Raw genomic sequence first — 17601 nt, forward strand, 5'->3', positions numbered from 1 at the left:
ATCCTGCTTTCCTTTCCACTTCCTCCTCTTCCTTAACTGCTTCTAGCAATCCCAAAAGCAAAGGAGGATTAAATTTCAGGCCAATCCAATTGGCCTGCAAATTTTGCATCAACTTTCTGTAGAGAGGTACCCTTGCCAAGGCCTCCCTCATCTTGGTGGGAGAGTGGTATTCTCTTATCTTCAAGCTATGAGGTGGGGTGTTCCACCACCTTGTGCAGGCATGCAGGTAGATTTCCCCCAACAGTCTCTCCATGTCCTCAAAGTGGGCAATAGCTTGAGCCTGTTGCTCAATTTATTCTGGTAAATCCTGAGGGATGTTGGCCAAGTGCTGGTGGGCTCTTATCATTGCTGAGGGGTCATCTGGCTCTGCTATGATCATTAGTGGCTCATTGAGTTCTCTACTCATAATACTGTAGACCTCTGCTGCCCTCTTTTCCACATGATTCATCCAAGATGCCATGGCCATAAGTTGGACATCCTCTATCATAGTGTTGGGATCCCATGCATTCATGTTTGGAAGGGCTAAGTTGTGCAAGTAAAACTTTGATAATTTGGCCCTGTCCTCTGATGAACTACTACCACATAGAGCTGCAAATTGATGATAATTTTGAAATGGAGTGATGCCCCTTTGGGCCAAGGTGTTGATCTGAAACTGCAACCACTGATCCTTAAGGTATAGGGCGTACAATTTGGAAGGTTGCCTACACTCCAGAGCTTCCATCGCCCAGCTGGCCATGTAGGTTAGTTAGGCATCCTTTTCTTGTACCTACTGTTTCAGAGACTGTATCTCTTGGCCTGCTTCCAATTCCTTCTCCTGTAACTGTCTATTCAGTGTCTCAATTTCAGCCTGCAACCCATCTCTCTTCTGTTGTTCATCAGGGGTTTCTTTGTCTATTGTGGGCTCCTCCTGTTGCTGTTGTTCCCCCAAGATGTGAGGCATGTCTTCCTTCTTATGTCCTTGTAGCTGTAGCTGCTGTTTAAGCAGCTCATTTTCTTCCTATAGCTTGACCCGATGGCTGCTCTCCACATGTCGTACCATAGCCAATTCCCTTCTTGCCTCTTTGAGTTGTTCCTCCAAGGGGCCTATATCTGCCACACCCTTGGACTTAGCGATCTTCATCCAAGTGTGGGTCCTTGCTCTCTCTTCTTCTAGTGCAAGGAAAAGTGGCACTATGAATTTTTGGAGAATGATCTTTCTGGCCTCTAAGAAGTGATAGTAGGAGCCCAAGCTGGGCTAGGGGCTGGGTTCCACAATTTTCTCCACTTTTTCTTCCTCCTGTGGTGATTTAGCTACCTCTCCTTCCATTTCTTTGGTCTCCTTTAGCCTAGCCAGTGTTTCCTGTAGAACAGTCTCGGCATCCTATAGAGAGGCCTTTGTGTCCAACATTTTCATTCTTTCTCTCCAGGTGGATGTCTTCAGGCTTCCCCGTTCATAGGTGATGGATGCCTTTGAGGGAGACCTCTCCTTTTGTGTAGCTGGGGTGTCTAAAATCGTGATTGGCTCTTTTGACAGTGGCTGGGGTCTGCCAGTCTTTATCCTCATGCTCCTTCTTGCCTTAAAATACATGGAAGGCTCACTCTTTCACTTCCCTCTTTTGCTTCCCTTTTTGCTTTGGATATGTGCTTAGGGTAGCCAGCACAACTGCTGCCTCCCTGGCTAAAATCTCAGGTGATTTTTCCTTTTTTTGCCCTATCTCCATGTTTCCTGTAGAAAGTCCTGTGGTGACTGTTTTCTGGCTTCCTATAGAAATTGTTTTCTGGCTTCCTGTAGACACTGTTTTTTGGCTTCCTGTAGAAGTTGTTTTCACTGTTCTGGTTTGCTTAGCTGGGGGTGCCTTCCCTTTTAATTTTTCTATGGTTGTCTTGGTTGTGTCCTCACTTGCTTGGACTTTTTTAGTCCTCTTTGTGTTGCTCTGCAATCGTTTCTCCCTTGGTGTTTGTGCCTGTGTTCCACCCATAGTTTTGGGCTCAGCAGCTTGGCCTTTCCCTCGTTTCTCTTCTTGTTCTTTCTGTGGTGGTCTGTCCTGGGTTTCCTTACCCTTGGCTTTTTGTTCTACCTCAATGTGCTCCCTTTCCTCACTAATGGATGAAGTGAGTTCCTCGGCCAGAGTTCGAATATCATCATCCTTGAATATGTTGCAGAAAATCTCCCAGGAGAGAGGGACAGTGTAGGTATGGAGGGCATCTTCCACTAGAAGCTTGATATGCCCATGATGGGCTAGCTAATCTGGTGTCGCTTCCTTCAATTTTGTGCCACACTCAATTAATGATTGTAGGAGGAAATAGGGGATGCTTAACTTCTGTTATGGGGGTAAATCCATCCTATGTCTGAGTTCACTTAACAACCGGAAGTGATAACCGTAGAAAATACTAAACCGCCCCTCACAGGTAATGTATTTCATGATCTGAAGGCTGACCTCAGTCCAAAAAGGATGTAGGCTGGCTCTCTGGACCCCATTCTTATCTTCTGAAAACTGTTCCTCTGGTAGGAAGAATTCTTTCTTGGCTTTTTGGCCCAATTCCCTCTCCTCTTTGCTCCAAGGTATCCCTAATGGCAGATCAGTAACCCGACTAATGAGTTGTGGGGTAAGCTTTAGGGTCAACCCTCTAAAATTCACAGTGGCCAGTGTCTTTGATTTAGGCTGCAGGGACATTAAGAATTCTTCTGTTACCTCATCGTCATGACCTTGAATTCTGTCACAAAAGGTCATCAAATTGGCACAGGTGAATAGGTTCACCACCTCGAGAGTTTCACGCAATTTTCTGGAATCCGAGGGTTCCTTCCTGATAAACCCTCCTAGCATGGTGAGAGTGCCCTGTTTCAATGCTCCGAGTAGAAAGGGACTGCTATTTTATGGTTTCTTCTTTCGATCCTCAGGACAGGATTTCTCAGGTGTTTGTATTTCAACTTTGCACCAATTCCATGGTTCTAATGCTTTTGCTACCCAAAACTCGACTGTCACCAGGGAATTAGGCTCCCACAAATAGAGTGCAGAGCTTAATTTTCATCACCATCATGCATACAACCACATAAAATTCACATTCTTCATGCATAGGTTAACCCTCACAGTGGTTTATCGTTTCTAGTGGAGGAATTTCTTAACGGGAACTATGGAGGCGAATTTGACGCAGAACCAATTGAAACATTCCATGTAACACATAGGCAAACTACTATTCTTGACCCATAGGCAGACTTGCCTCTAATTCTCCTACTCCAGACAGTTCAATTCACCACCTTTCAATATATACCATGCAGGGAAGAGTGGTTTTCGAGCCTACCTCTTTCAGGACTCTGAATTTGTCGAAGAAAAATCCATTTGCTCTACTCTTGAAGGCTATGTTGTATTTCCTGTAGAGCCTCTTCCCGTAGAATGCTTTGCCGGCTTTTGGAGGATGTCACGGTGCTTCTGAATGAGCCTGGGACATGGGAGGATTTTGAAACAAGCCGAGAAGCTCGGGCTAACAGACTGTGGAGGATGAGGACGCGTACTTTGCTGAGAACGGTTGCAAGTGTAAATGACAATGGTTAACGTGAGTTCTTTGGCCGAGAATTTTTGAATTACAACACAATTCATGGTGAGGGGGTGAAGTGTCCAGGCTGATCCATTAGCCAACATCATGGCCATCATTCCTCTGCGAGTCTCTGACCGCCATTACCTTCCTCTGCCATTAACTGCCACCACCACTGCCAATCCCATCGATTCTCTCTGACTGGACACTTCCCACATGTCGGTTGCACGTATTTTTGGTGAATTTGAATGTAACCGAGCTCGTTCGGATCCCACGAGGCCATTCGACTGACTGTGAGTGGTCAGTTGACTAGCCACCGAATTTTTTCAATCCGAACCATTCACAGACATGCAGTTTTTGGAATATAGTCTATGCAATTTGATGAATAAGGTTAGACACTTACCTGTGTGGCCGTGGATGTGTTCTGCAGGCTTCGGGACTTGGAACGATGGCTTTTCTCGCTGCTGCTTTGTGCACAGGTGCTGGAACTCCTTCTTTCATTGGTTGATGCTGTATGCACGGCTTTGGAACCCGATCCTCTGGTTGTAAACGCTGCATGCATAGGCTCTGTTTGATTTCAGCTGTCAAGGAGGTGTTCACATCCAAGCAGAGTTTTTTTCTTTATGTCCCCTGTGTCAATTTTAGCTACTATTGACTCCAGAGTATGTGCTCCAAACGGATCAGCTGCTACAGGATTCCTGTAGGATATCCTGTAGTTGCTTCTCCTCCTGGGATGAATGCTTAAACGAGTAGGGTTTTATTCATTGATGAAGAGTCTCGGTGGAGCTTTGACAGGTAGAGTGTGCGATCCTTTGTGTGCTTGATTTGTCACTTGGGAAAAAAAATTCCAATCTGAGAAAAACAGTATTTCTTTCATGACCGCAGGAACACATAACCAGATTGTTGTAATGGCGGTGGGAAGAGATTGTTGGAAATAATACTGAGAGGGGGGGTGAATCAGTATTATCACATTAATAAAACTTTTTCATTTCCATAATCAGATTAATATATGCTACTTCCACAACTTCTTATGATTAAGTTAATTGATCTTCAATGAGTGCATTAGAACATTATCAACCATATTATCAGATAACAGATGCCGTAATAGAGAATAGATCATCACACATAAGGCACACACATGAACACCATGATATAAGGTGGAAACCCAATGTGGGAGAAAAACCACCTGCTGCAAGTCATCTCAATCTTCTTCTTAATAAGAAAATCCTTTACAATATTTGTACTGGTGCAATCTTATACCAGTACGGGAGCTACAACCCCCTTTTCTCTTGTACTAGCCGATCCATTTACTAGTACACAGGTTTCTACCTGCTACAATGCTCCAAAGATCTCCCTTAGATTTTGTACTAGCTTAGATACTAGTACATAGGCGCTGGCCTACAATCTTCTCTCCTCCAGGTACCACGTTTCATCAATTTTCAGACTGGATACACTGAAGCACAACACATAATCTGAAAGGCAACTTTTCATCCAATTTTCATACTGGACCTAACAACAACATTGAAGCTCATAATCAAACAACCTTCTGAATCACCCAATCACCAGATCCATACATATACAATGATATTATGAGAGTTATCAACCAGATCTAGTACATAAAGATAAGTCATTAATCATGTTGTTATCTGAACTCAATACTAGTAACCAAACATCAGTTATGCACCCAAAACCCTGCAGAATAGTCAAAGGCAGTTAAAACAAATTTTAAGCAGGGATCGCAACTTCACTGGTATAGATCTGCAAATATCTGTACTACCTCCACACCTGCGCCTTCTGTGGCGCCTCTGTGGCGTCTCCGCACTATGCCTTCTGTGGCGCCTCTGCACTACGCCTTCTGTGATGCCTCCGCACTGCGCCTTCTGTGGCATCTCCGCACTGCGCCTTCTGTGGCGCCTCCGCACTGCGCCTTCTGTGGCGCCTCTGTGGCGTCTCCGCACTGTGCCTTCTATGGCGCCTCCGCACTACGCTTTCTGTGGCACCTCCGCACTGCGCCTTCTGTGGCGTCTCTGCGCTGCGCCTTCTGTGGCGCCTCCGCACTTCCACAGCTGCAGCGCTCGAGAGATCACCCTTCACAGATTCGCTTACAACTTCCCTTTCATAGATTAAACTTTTAAAACAATAACCCAATATTTCAGATCTTAAGATATTCGATTTGCAAGAATGAATTAGCCAAGTGATCTCCTTTGCTTTATATAGGCTTAGGCCTTTCACAATACCACGGGCCAAAACCATAGGATCAAAAACTGTTGGACTAATACCATGAACCAACCATGAAAGTACATGAGATCAACACTTTTGACGAAGTACCATGGTCCAAAACCAGAGGTTCAAATACCAAGGACTAACTACCATGGACCAAAGGTAAGTTCTCCAACATATACGCGCTTTTCCTTGCATGAAAGTGCGTGAACTTTTTCTCTACATATAATAAACTTTTCTCTGCATAAAAGTGCGTGAACTTTTCTCTACATGAAATAAACTTTTCTCTGCATATAAGTGCGTGAACTTTTCTCTACACTATAATTTATTATCTGAGATGAGTGGGTTGCCATCAAGTACAACATATGTATCATAATGCCAACAGAGATGAAACAGGTGATGGATGGAAGAGATGGGTGGCTGTAGGCCTAATCAACAGACTTCAAGCTTCAAATCCCTTTCCAAAATCAAATTTGGCCTGCCCGAAGGCTCTACAGGATGTTTCCTGTAGAAATGCAGAACTTCCTGTAGAAAGCCCCAAAACTTCTTGTATAAAGCTCAGAACTTCCTGTAGGAGGTTGAATCTCGACCCGAATGTGTTCAAATCCTAGGAAAAGTGAGTGGCTATGGAGGGAGTGTCTGTAAGGATGTCCTATAGCCTGGTATGGACCCATGTCCTCGTTTTGTGCGACCTTCTTTATCTGCAATGTATTCCCTGCAACCTGTAATAATTTTCTAGAGATTAGACCTGTTTCTTTTTCTTTTTCTCTTTTTTTCTTTTTTCTCGTTTTTCTTCTTTTTTTTCTTTTTTCTTTTTTCTTTTGAGAGACAGCAGGGGTGCCTCCATGAGGTTTTCACCCCCGCTATCTGCCCTGAGCGCCTTAGAGAGGTTTTCACCCAAGGATCTTTTTTTATTTCATTTCTTTATTTTCTAAGAGATAGCTGGGGCGCCTCCATGAGGTTTTCACCCTCACTGTCTACCGTGGGTGCCTCAGAGAGGTTTTCACCCAAGGATCCTTTTTATTCCTTTTTCTTTTTTTGATGATCAAGGTGTGGGCGGAATAGAGGTAGAACCCTGCTCCACTACCAGCACTGATTTTTCCAAAGTTTCAATGAACTCCTGCCTCGAAAGGGGTTTCCTGTAGATTTTCAATCGATTACCATTGACAAGCATGGGGATGGCTTCTTCATCAATGGTCCTGATAAGGACTGAACCATTGTCATTGAATTTCTCCACTGTATATGGTCCTAACCATCTTGTCCTCAACTTTCCTTTGAAATCCTTGTATCTTGAGTCATACAACAACGCCCAATCTCCCGGCTGGAATTGCTTTTCATTAAGGTGCCGATCATGCCATATCTTCCTCTGGAGTTGAACTACTTCTGAGTGGAGAAGGGCCTGCATTTGTTATTCATCTAATCCATTTAGCTGTATTAATCTTTCATGTTGAGCATGGTTGAGATCTAAGTCCAGCTGAGCTACCATCCTCGATGTATTGTACTCGAACTCTACGGAAAGCAAAGCTTTCTTCCCGTAGACCAGCTCATAAGGTGTGAAACCTGTTGTAGTCTCCCAAGTGGTGTTGTAGGTCCAGGTGGCCTCAACCAGGTAATCTACCCAATCCTTTCTACTGTTGCTCACCACCTTAGCCAAAATCCCTTTCAATGCTCTATTAGTGACTTCCACCTGCCCATTTGCTTGTGGATGATATGGGATGGAAGTCTTGTGCTTGATCTTGTGATGAGCGAGCAAGTCTTCAATCAGGTTGGAGGTGAACTGGCTTCCTTGATCAGTGACTAACTCTCTTGGGTAGAAAAACTTGTAGAAGATGTTTTCCCTTAAAAACTCAGCCACCTTTTCTTCTGTTGCTGCTTTGATTGCCTTTGTTTCTGCCCACTTTGTGAGATAGTCAGTGCACACAATGATGTAAGACCTTTGCTTTGAAGGAGGGTTGATAGGACCCACAAAATCCATGCCCCACTTCTCAAATGGCTTGAAGGTCGCTTGAGGTTGGAGAGGCATTTCATCCCTTGGAGTCGGTTTCCCCATGCTCTGACATCGGACACACTGGCTGATGTATCTTTTGACATTTTCGTGAAGAGTAGGCCAATAGTAGCTTGCCTGTAGAATTTTGAAGGCAGTCCTTTTTGCTGCAAAGTGGCCTCCACAAGGTTCGTCATGAAAGGTTAGGAGGATGTCAAAGACTTCCTCCTCCCTAACACAATGCCTCAAGATCTGATCTGGGACAAGTTTAAATAGGTTGTCCCCGATCCAAGTGAACGGGGCACTCTTCCTCACAATTCTGCTCTTCTCCTTTAAGGATAGATGCGGATGGAACTGTGCTCAGACCAAGTAATTTGCTATATCAGCAAACCATGGAGAGAGTACTGAGATAGCAAATAGGTGTTCATCTAGCATCTAGTTATCCACTTTCCCTTCTTCACCTACAGAAAAATCCAATCTAGACAAGAAGTCAGAACAACATTTTCCTTACCTGGCTTGTCGACAATAGTCAAATGAAATTGCTGCAACAAAAGTAACCATCTAATGATATGATCATTTACATCAGGCTTATTCTTTAAGTATCTAATCATAGCATGATCAGTGTGTACGAATGTTTGATAACCAGTGATGTAGTGTCTGAACTTGTTTAGGGAATGGACTACAGCTAGGAACTCTTTCTCAGTTACATTATAGTTCATTTCTGCCTTGGACAGGTTTTTGTTGACGAAGTATATGGCATATGGTAGTTTCTCCTCAACTTGTCCTAAGGCTGCCCCTATGGCTTTGTTCGATGCATCAGTGTGGATGTGGAAAGGTAGGGCCCAGTTTGGACTTCTTAAGGTCGGGGCGGACACCATTTTATCTTTCAACTCATCCAAAGCCCCTTGACAGTCATCAGTCCATTTAAACTCAACATCTTTCCCTAAGAGGCCAAACAATGGCGAGGCTAGCTTAGTGAAATCTTTAATGAATCTTCTATAATATCCTACTAAGCCTAGGAAACTCTGAACATCTCTCACCTTTTGAGGAGGTGGGACCTTCTGGATGATAGCAATCTTGTTAGGATCTAGCTATAATCCTTGCCGAGAAATGGTATGACCTAGCACAGTCCCTTCAGTCATCAGGAATTCACATTTTTCGGGACTGAGGGATAGGTTCATCTCAATGCAGTTGGTTAGAACCTTTCCTAGATTAGTCAATGCTTCCTAGAAGTTGGACCCATAAGGATTAAAGTCATCCATATAGATTTCTACCGAATCATGGACCAACTTAGAAAACATGCTCAATACCGCTCTCTGGAAAGTGGCAGGAGCGTTGCATAGCCCGAAGGGAAGGACTCGGTAGGAAAAGGTACCCCATGGACAAGTGAAGGTGGTTTTATCTTGGTCCTCCAGGCTTATTTCGATCTGGTTATACCCGTTTGTTGTTAGGAAAAGTCTCTACTCAAAATGCCCCTATCCCACTAAGGTGTGACAGTGCCTTAGCAACAAACAAGGAAAACTACTTTCGTATTCTTCTTTATGAACTGTAAATGAAAAGGAATAGGATGAACTAACCTGTGTCTTGTGCTAGTCCTTTGATCCAATCTCTCTCCTCTTTGACAGCTTCCAGCTACCTGCTCTTTCACTTGCCCAGCTTCACCAAGTTCCTGCAAGATCACAGAAGAAGAAAACTACACAAAGACATGGATTTACATTCATAAATAGCTTAGGATCAGATTTGAGCTAAACATGCAAATATAACAAAACATCATTGATACACAAGCATGTAGGAGAAAATCACATAGTTTTATTGATATGACAAGAAGGTCTAGGAGGAGTTACAACCGATGATTCCTAATCCAGCATCAATGTTGTGGGGAAAAATGCCTATGCAGGACAATCCTATCCACCTAAGGTGTGACAATGCCTTAGCAACAAACAGAAACAGCTATTCTAGTATTCTTCCTTTATGAATTAAGAATGAAGAGAGATGGATGGACTAACCGGTGTCTTCCGTTTGTCCCTCAATCCGGTTTCTCTTCTCTTTGAGAGTTCCCAGCTACTTGCCTTCTCGCTCACCCAGCTTCAACAGGTTCCTGCAAGATCACAAGAAGGGAAAACTACACAAAGACATAGATTCATATTCATAACTAGTTTAGGATTAGAAATAAACCAAATACACTAATGCAATCATACATCAAAGACACATCAGCATATAGGAGAAACCAAGATAGCTTTATTGATGAATAACAAGGTTCAGGAGGAGATGCAACCAAGATAGTTCCAATCCAGCATCTCCTTCCCAGCAAATGAATTTCTATCTTCACCTCCCTTCAAAGCATTAAGCACCCAATGATTCCAATCTCAAACCAACAGCAATTCTTTGCAATAACAAAATTCCAGCCTCCTGGATCTCATGGAGGAGAGATCCATATATAGATGTTTGGAGAGAGGATGAGTCAGCTTGAGATCTAACTAGTGTCCTCTCCCTCTGTCAGTTCTTGCTTCCACTTGGAGACTAAGAGCCTCTTACTCATCACTAGTCGAATTCATTGAGGCAAGTGTCATTGGAGAAGATTCTGGAAGCTTCCAGGGTCTTTCCACCTCGTTGAATGAACTTGCCATTTGTCATTTCCCGCTCAGCGCACCCTGGTAGTGCTTCTACCTGCGTTGCAGTGCACCTAGCCAGTGTAATCTCTGCATTTTAGCGCAGACAGCTAGTGGAACCTCTGAATTGATCCTGAATTGACTTGTTTTTTAGCAGTTTCTGGTGGAGAACTCCTGTGAATTGCTGTGGTTTGTTAGCCTTGTTCCTCTAGGGGTAGGAACAACATGTTTATGGAATTTGGGTCCCTTAGATTATAGACATTTCATGCTTATAGCTGTAAGGCACAAAAATGTCTATAACAATCAACCCCCCAACAAAGGAATCCCCTCTTCACCTCCAACAAAGCATAAATCACCCAATGCACTGATCTCTATCTCAAAACCAACAACAATTCTCTGCAAAGTACAAAATTCCAGACCCGGATCTCTGGGATGAGGGATCCATATATAGATGTATGCAAAGAGGATGAGTCAGCTTATGGTTTGACTTGTGGCTTCTCTCTGTCAGTTCTTGCTTCCACTTGGAGACTGAGAGCCTCTTACTCATCCTTGGTGGAACTTAGTGAGGCAAGTGTCATTGGGGAAGATTCTGGAAGTTTCCATTGTCTGTCCACCTCGCGGAATGACACTGCCATTTGTCATTTCCCGCTCAGCGCACCCTGGTAGTGCATTTAGGTGCATTGCAACGCACCTAGCTAGTGTACTAGGGTGCTATGCAACGTAGCTAGCTAGTGGAGCAGCTGAAATGATCCTGATTTAACTGATTCTGAGCAGTTTCTGGTGGAGAACTTCTGGGAGAAGCTGTAATTGGTTGACCTTGTTCCTCTAGGGGTAGAACAACACTTTTAGGGACTTAGGATCCCTTGGTTTATGGACATTTCATGCTTAGAGATGTAAGGCACAAAAATGTCTATAACAGTTTCCCCCTAAAGTATGAGGCCGTTTATCGGGTGAAATGATTTATTAGGAGGATCCGAAGTTCTTTCAATGCTGGGAGGAGACCTGTAATAAGATACAATACAATACATTATCTTCATACTATTTTCATGATCTAGCTGAGGCGGGCATTCCCATGCTCAGCTTTATAAATCCATTTTTATGTACACAGGACAGACAATCGTCTGATGTTAGACTGATGATTTTGATGAAGTCATCATCCTTTTGGTAGGATGATTATCTGTGCTGCAATGCTGTACATGTCAATGTCTTTATGTTTCATGAATATATATCGCAGCCTGGATGGATGAAACTAGATCCGGGGTCTTCAATCTCTTCCGATCTTCACTTGTAGTACAAGTCGATCCATCTGAGAAATGTTTTGAAGTCGAACATGGAAAGACATCGCTTGATTACCAGTCAATGATGTAAACTGTTAACAAGCGCGAGAGGAATCACCGATAAGGATGATGACCCTCAAGGTACTGCAGTACAATTCACGCGGCGTGAATACAGGACTTGGCGTCGAACACCACGCAAAATCTTTCGGTCGAAGGTCATTGATGTATACCTGTCGCCGGAAGTGTGAAACTTGCCATTGAGGCATGCAAGCTTCAAAGTACTGAATGGGGTGTTCCTAGATCAACTTCTTGGATAATGAACTGGTGTCGACAAGAAGTGATCCGTCAAAGGAGGGCCTTGATGAATCCCACATCAATGACACGGAATGGAGTAAATGATTTTGATGGAGGTGAAAACGATCTGATGATATATGGTTCAGGATGGCGATCATGAAGGAATGAAGTATAATGTATGGTAGTGGATGGGACATGGGTGACTTCTCTAGATGACTTCTCTTTAACATGTCGGCGACACTTATGTGATGGATTGGTAGCATTTACCCCAAATGTGGATGGTACGGCGTGACCATGTGTTATAGACATTTTTGTGCCTTACAGCATTGAGCATGAAATGTCCATAATCTAAGGGATCCAAAGTCCCTAAACATGTTGTTCCTACCCCTAGAGGAACAAGACTAACAAACCACAGCAATTCACAGAAGTTCTCCACCAGAAACTGCTCAAAAACAAGTCAATTCAGGATCATTTCAGTGGCTCCACTAGCTGTTTTCACTGAATGTCAAAGCCAACACTGGCTACCTACGGTGAATGTCAAAGGCAACACTGGCTACCTGCGCTGAGCGAGAGTTGACATGTGACAAGTTCATTCCAAGAGGTGTCAAGACCTAGGAAGCTTCCAGAATGACACTTTCCTCAGAGAATTCGACTGGTGATGAGTAAGAGGTTCCAAATCTCCAAGTGAAAGCAAGAACCTCCAAGTGGAATCAAGAACTGACAAAGGGAGAGGAAACTAGTCAGATCTCAAGCTGACTCATCCTCTCTCCAATCATCTATATATGGATCTCTCCTCCATGAGATCTAGGGGCTCGAATTTTGTTATTGCAAAGAATTGTTGTTGGTTTGAGATTGGAATCATTGGGTGCTTAATGCTTTGAAGGGGGGTGAAGATAGGAATTCCATTTGCTGGGAAGGAGATGCTGGATTGGAGCCCTCTGGGTTGTATCTCTTCCTGAACCTTGTTATTCATCAATAAAGCTATCTTGGTTTCTCCTATATACTGATGTATTTTTGATGTATGATTGCATTAGTATGTTTAGTTTATTTCTAATCCTGAACTAGTTATGAATATGAATCCATGTCTTGTGTAGTGTTCTCTTCTTGTGATCTTGCAGAAACCTCTTGAAGCTGGGTGAGCGAGAAGGCAAGTAGCTGGGAACTCTCCAAGAGAAGAGAAACCGAATCGAGGGACAAACGGAAGACACCGGTTAGTCCATCCATCTCTCTTCATTCTTAATTCATAAAGGAAGAATACTAGAATAGTTGTCTCTGTTTGTTGCTAAGGCACTGTCACACCTTAGGTGGATAGGATCGTCCTGCATAGGCATTTTTCCCCACAACAAATTGGCGACTCCGCTGGGGAGATCTGTTTAGTCATTTTACTTGTGTTTCTATCATTGTTTGTTTCATAGACTCGACAGCAACAATCGAACTGCATCTGCTATTCCCAGATGTAAAGTAGACAGTTGTTTCTTTGATCCAATCACTGGACTTGTCTATGATCTGAACAATGGACTCACAAATGATTTGATGATCCTTTGTGATAGATCTTAGTACCCCCTCAAAGCATCCCTTTGATTGCACCTTGCTTGTTGCTTTGATTTGGCCTGAAACAGTAGATTAAATAGCAATCTGTGACCCAGAACCAGTGAGAAACGAGAGTTTCTCCTTCAGCGCAGACCCTGTGAATGGATTCTGCATTTCAACGCAGGTCCCGTGAAGGCTACCTGCGCTGAATGTCAAAACCCCTGTGTTGAGGTTGCGCTAAACCAGTTTGGCCTTGTGCAGCTGGGGTTCTCTGCTCTGTTTTGCCTTGTTTTGATCTCTGATTTTTGCAGCCTGTAACCAACATAGGTACCAGTCTGATAACTCCTTTTCTCTGCTTAGATTCCGCCTCCTTTTGTACAAAAAGACTGTGAGTGTTTTTATGTGTTTGTGGCATCATTTGCAGTTTTCCTTTGCATGAGTGAAATAATCATCCTGTAGCCCTTGATTCAGATCTGTCGATTGTGATCTTAGGAGAGAGTTCATTGGTTGTTTGCAGTTGATTATACATTTACTCTTGCTTATTGGTTTGGTTTTGTCTCTTTTAAGTGTCGAAACAAGTATTCATTTCGAAAATCGTTAAGTGTTGTAATCTCTTCTACCCTCTCTGATTTCAAAAAAGTAAACTTGTTTGTACTTGTCATTTAAAAGCAAATTCAAAGTTGTACAAGAAGCTTTCTTTGTAGGCATCAATACTAAGAAAGCGGAAAACAAACACCTGCATTGTGCATTTGCATTTTTGATAGTTTGCATGTTTGATTTAGGAAAAGTGCATTAGAGTGTGCTGATTTCTCTTTGAGAAAAGATGGTGTCTTTCTTTTCCCTTAGTAGCTAGGATTTTCAAAGTTGAAAAGATATAAAGCTTGCTTATCATCTTTAGACTGCATTTAGGAATTGTTTCATACATCTCGTGGTGAACCTTGAAAGGAAAACTTCTAAAAATATCAACCTAAAATAAATTGAATGAACTTAACAACGCTTTGCAACATAACGCACAACATAGAGGTCTAGGCTAGAGACGTGTTCCGGCGTCGTAAAGCCTGGTGACTGTCGATCTAGTTGATGGTGGGTGATTCCTCCTGAGGGACGATAGTGCCAGTACGGATTGTGCTCCCACGTACTGTCGCGTATATATTGGGAGACCCCTATAGGCATAAAACCTTTATCCTTAGGAAGCCGTGTCGGCCGCCCTACTGATCGCAATGCACTGAACACAGCATTCAGGAAGATCGACCGCCCGTACCCTAAAAAGTATTCTGTGGTTTTGCGAAAAGTTTGGCACACCCTCTGCCTAGAACTCCAGAGCAGTTCCTTTTGGCCTTTTTCAGACTCTATAATGGAAAAAGTCCATCCGAGCATTTGTCACTTCGGGCTCGTTAAAACATCGAAGGAGACTAGAGTCATCTTTAGCTTTTTCTCGACTCTTTAAAACTGAAAAAGCAAGTTGTGTCTAAGCGTCGTTAAAAATTTATTTTAAACGGAACAATCACCCTTTATTCCTGAGTTGATCTTTAGGTTGAAAAAATGGAGCACACCAACCAAGGAATTCCCCTTGGTGGGAATCCTAGTCCCTTCTCCTCTTGGGGAGATGTTGGTGTGCCCCACATGGCCACATTGTCGCTTCCAGGACTGGCGATTGGCCTGCCGGTCTGGCTCTTTTCAACCAATGTCGTTCAGAACACCACTATTCCTGAACAGTCGAGTCAACAGTTAGACCAGACCAGAGTTGCCCACCAGCCTTCTACTTCATCTAATTCTTCCTCTCCTCCTTCCTCTTCGCTTGACGGAACTAGTAAAACAAAAAACCAAGTTCCTAAGGAGAAGAAGGAAAAGAAGAAGAAGGAGCCAAAAGCGACTGGGGGCAAACAAGTGTCGTCTGACAAAAATCCACACACAACACTGACCAGGCCTAAATCGCCATGTGTCATATGCAAGGGAGACCACTTCCACAGAGATTGTCCTTGCATCCCTCGGATACTAAGGGACTGGTCTCCCCGTTTGCACAATTCGGTAGCGTCAACCTCTGATAGCCATGTTGACTGCTCATCGTCAAGTAGTGAAAGTGAAGTCACAGGATAGAGAGGGGAAGCTAGATTTCCCTGCAAACTGTGTGAAGGCAACCACACCATCCACCGTTGTCCCTTCTTAGACGAGGCTAAAAGAGTTTTGGAAGATCGCCTGATTTTACAAGCGCAACTTCCTCCTGGATATCAAAAACTCCTGCCAAGTCCTTCACTAGTTGAGAACCCGGCTGGCCCGCCAGGGGGGTCAGCCGAAGCACCTATCATTGAAGATGAAACGTCTGGATCCATGCCTGATGAAATTCAAAAGGTTGAGGTGGCAGTTGACCCGGTTTTGCCTTCAGAGGCTCTATCTTCGAATGATACCATCACAGAGGAGAATAAAGACGACACCGTCCAAATTCTCTTCATCAACACAGACTCCGACGAACAAGGGGGCAATTTTCCCATTCCTTTATCGCAGGAAGGAACTTCGTCAGAGTCATATCCGGCTGTCTATTCGGTCCCACCACCAAGCAACCTAGTTGTCTCGTTCGACTGGAACCAACTAGGCAGACCCCGATTGCCAGCAAGAATACCATTCAGAATTATCGTTCAAATATACAGAATGGTAATGGCTGGCACTATCATTGATGAGGGGGCATCTATGAGTATCCTTTCCTCTATTGCTTGGAAAGCGCTTGGTTCGCCAGCGCTTTTGCCTGAAATGAGAAATCTATCAGGCTTTGATAAAGGAACCAGTCGACCTTCAGGGATCCTCCCCAATGTGCCCATAACATTGAAAGGGAAGACTGTTCAAATGAACGTGATGGTCGTTCAAGGACCCTTGGATTATAACCTACTCCTTGGACGAGACTATATATATTGCATGGGAGCCATCATCTCCTCACTCTTTAGAGTAATGTGTTTTCCGCACGAAGGAAGAGTGGTCAAGCTCGTGGACCAACTTCCATTTCCCGGATCACGCATCGCAAATAGTCATATACCAGCCCTAAATGGTCTCTTCACGCAAGAAATGTCTCAACCCACGGTCCGTCCTCCTGATGTGCGTGAGTAATCCGGGAGGATATGACTGGAACCCAGGGGGCATGCGTCCTGGTCGGCTTTGGCAGGAAAACTTTGGGTATAAGGTAGGTTTCCGGGGGAGAATATGACTAGTCTGTACCCGCCCATGCTGGAAGAGGGTTATTCTAGAATAAGATTCTCTTGTCAAAGTTACGTGTTTGGCACTAAGGTCATTCACCTTTCTCTATCTCGGTAGACACCGCCGAAGAAGTGTTTTGTTTGAAAGATTAACAGAACAATCTTTGGGTAACCTGAAAGAGGTAGGCCTTTCCTGGTAGAACAAATGTTTTACTTGCAAATTGAGGGGTAACTTCGAAATCATACTTTATACCTGGGGGCATGCAAACCTTTTGGAGTGCAAGCAAGGGGCAGCTATTTATTTTTTAAATTTTTAGGTCCTCCCTTTAAACCTGTAGGTCTAACCCTTTAAACTCGTAGGATTAGTCGTTTCCAAACTTGCATAATGAAAGGATCCAGAGCAAAGCTTCGTGAGATGAAGCTCCATAAAAAATAGCATCTTCACTGAGACATTCTTATCATATGACTGGGTAATCAAGCAGTTTTAGCACACAGTTCATGCTCGTTAAAAAATAAACGCAAGATCCGAGCAGTTTTAACGCGGACTTCATGCTCGTTAAAAAATAAACATAAGCAATGAGCAAGTGTTTCCACCAGCGTTTAAGCTCATTTTAAAATAAAAAAGGAACCACTACCCGGTAAATAACCACCGTGAATGTAACCTTATCAGCCATTAAAGCCTTGGTCGTGTTTGCACCGTCACCTCCACTTTTCATTTGGCCGATCGTTCACCTCCATATGTTTGCTTACCCATTTTGAGGAACAGCTGCGAAGAGTGATTTCACTAGCCATCCTTATGACACTGTCGTGATTGGAAAATTCCAACCTGTACCTGGAATCAGCTGCTAACCCGTTTCATCACTCGTTCCTCAAAAGACGAGTCTTCTTTAAGCTCTTTTCATCTGACTCGTAAAATATGAAAAGATCGCCGAGTTTTGGCCTTCCAGCTCATTAAAGCGACCGGAAGAGCTATCCCTCCTCTAGATTTTAATCTT

This window comes from Pinus tabuliformis, chromosome 8, assembly GCF_031772625.1.
Source record: "Pinus tabuliformis cultivar Carrire ecotype Pingquan chromosome 8, CPIR1, whole genome shotgun sequence".
In the NCBI taxonomy this organism is placed as follows: Eukaryota; Viridiplantae; Streptophyta; class Pinopsida; order Pinales; family Pinaceae; genus Pinus; species Pinus tabuliformis.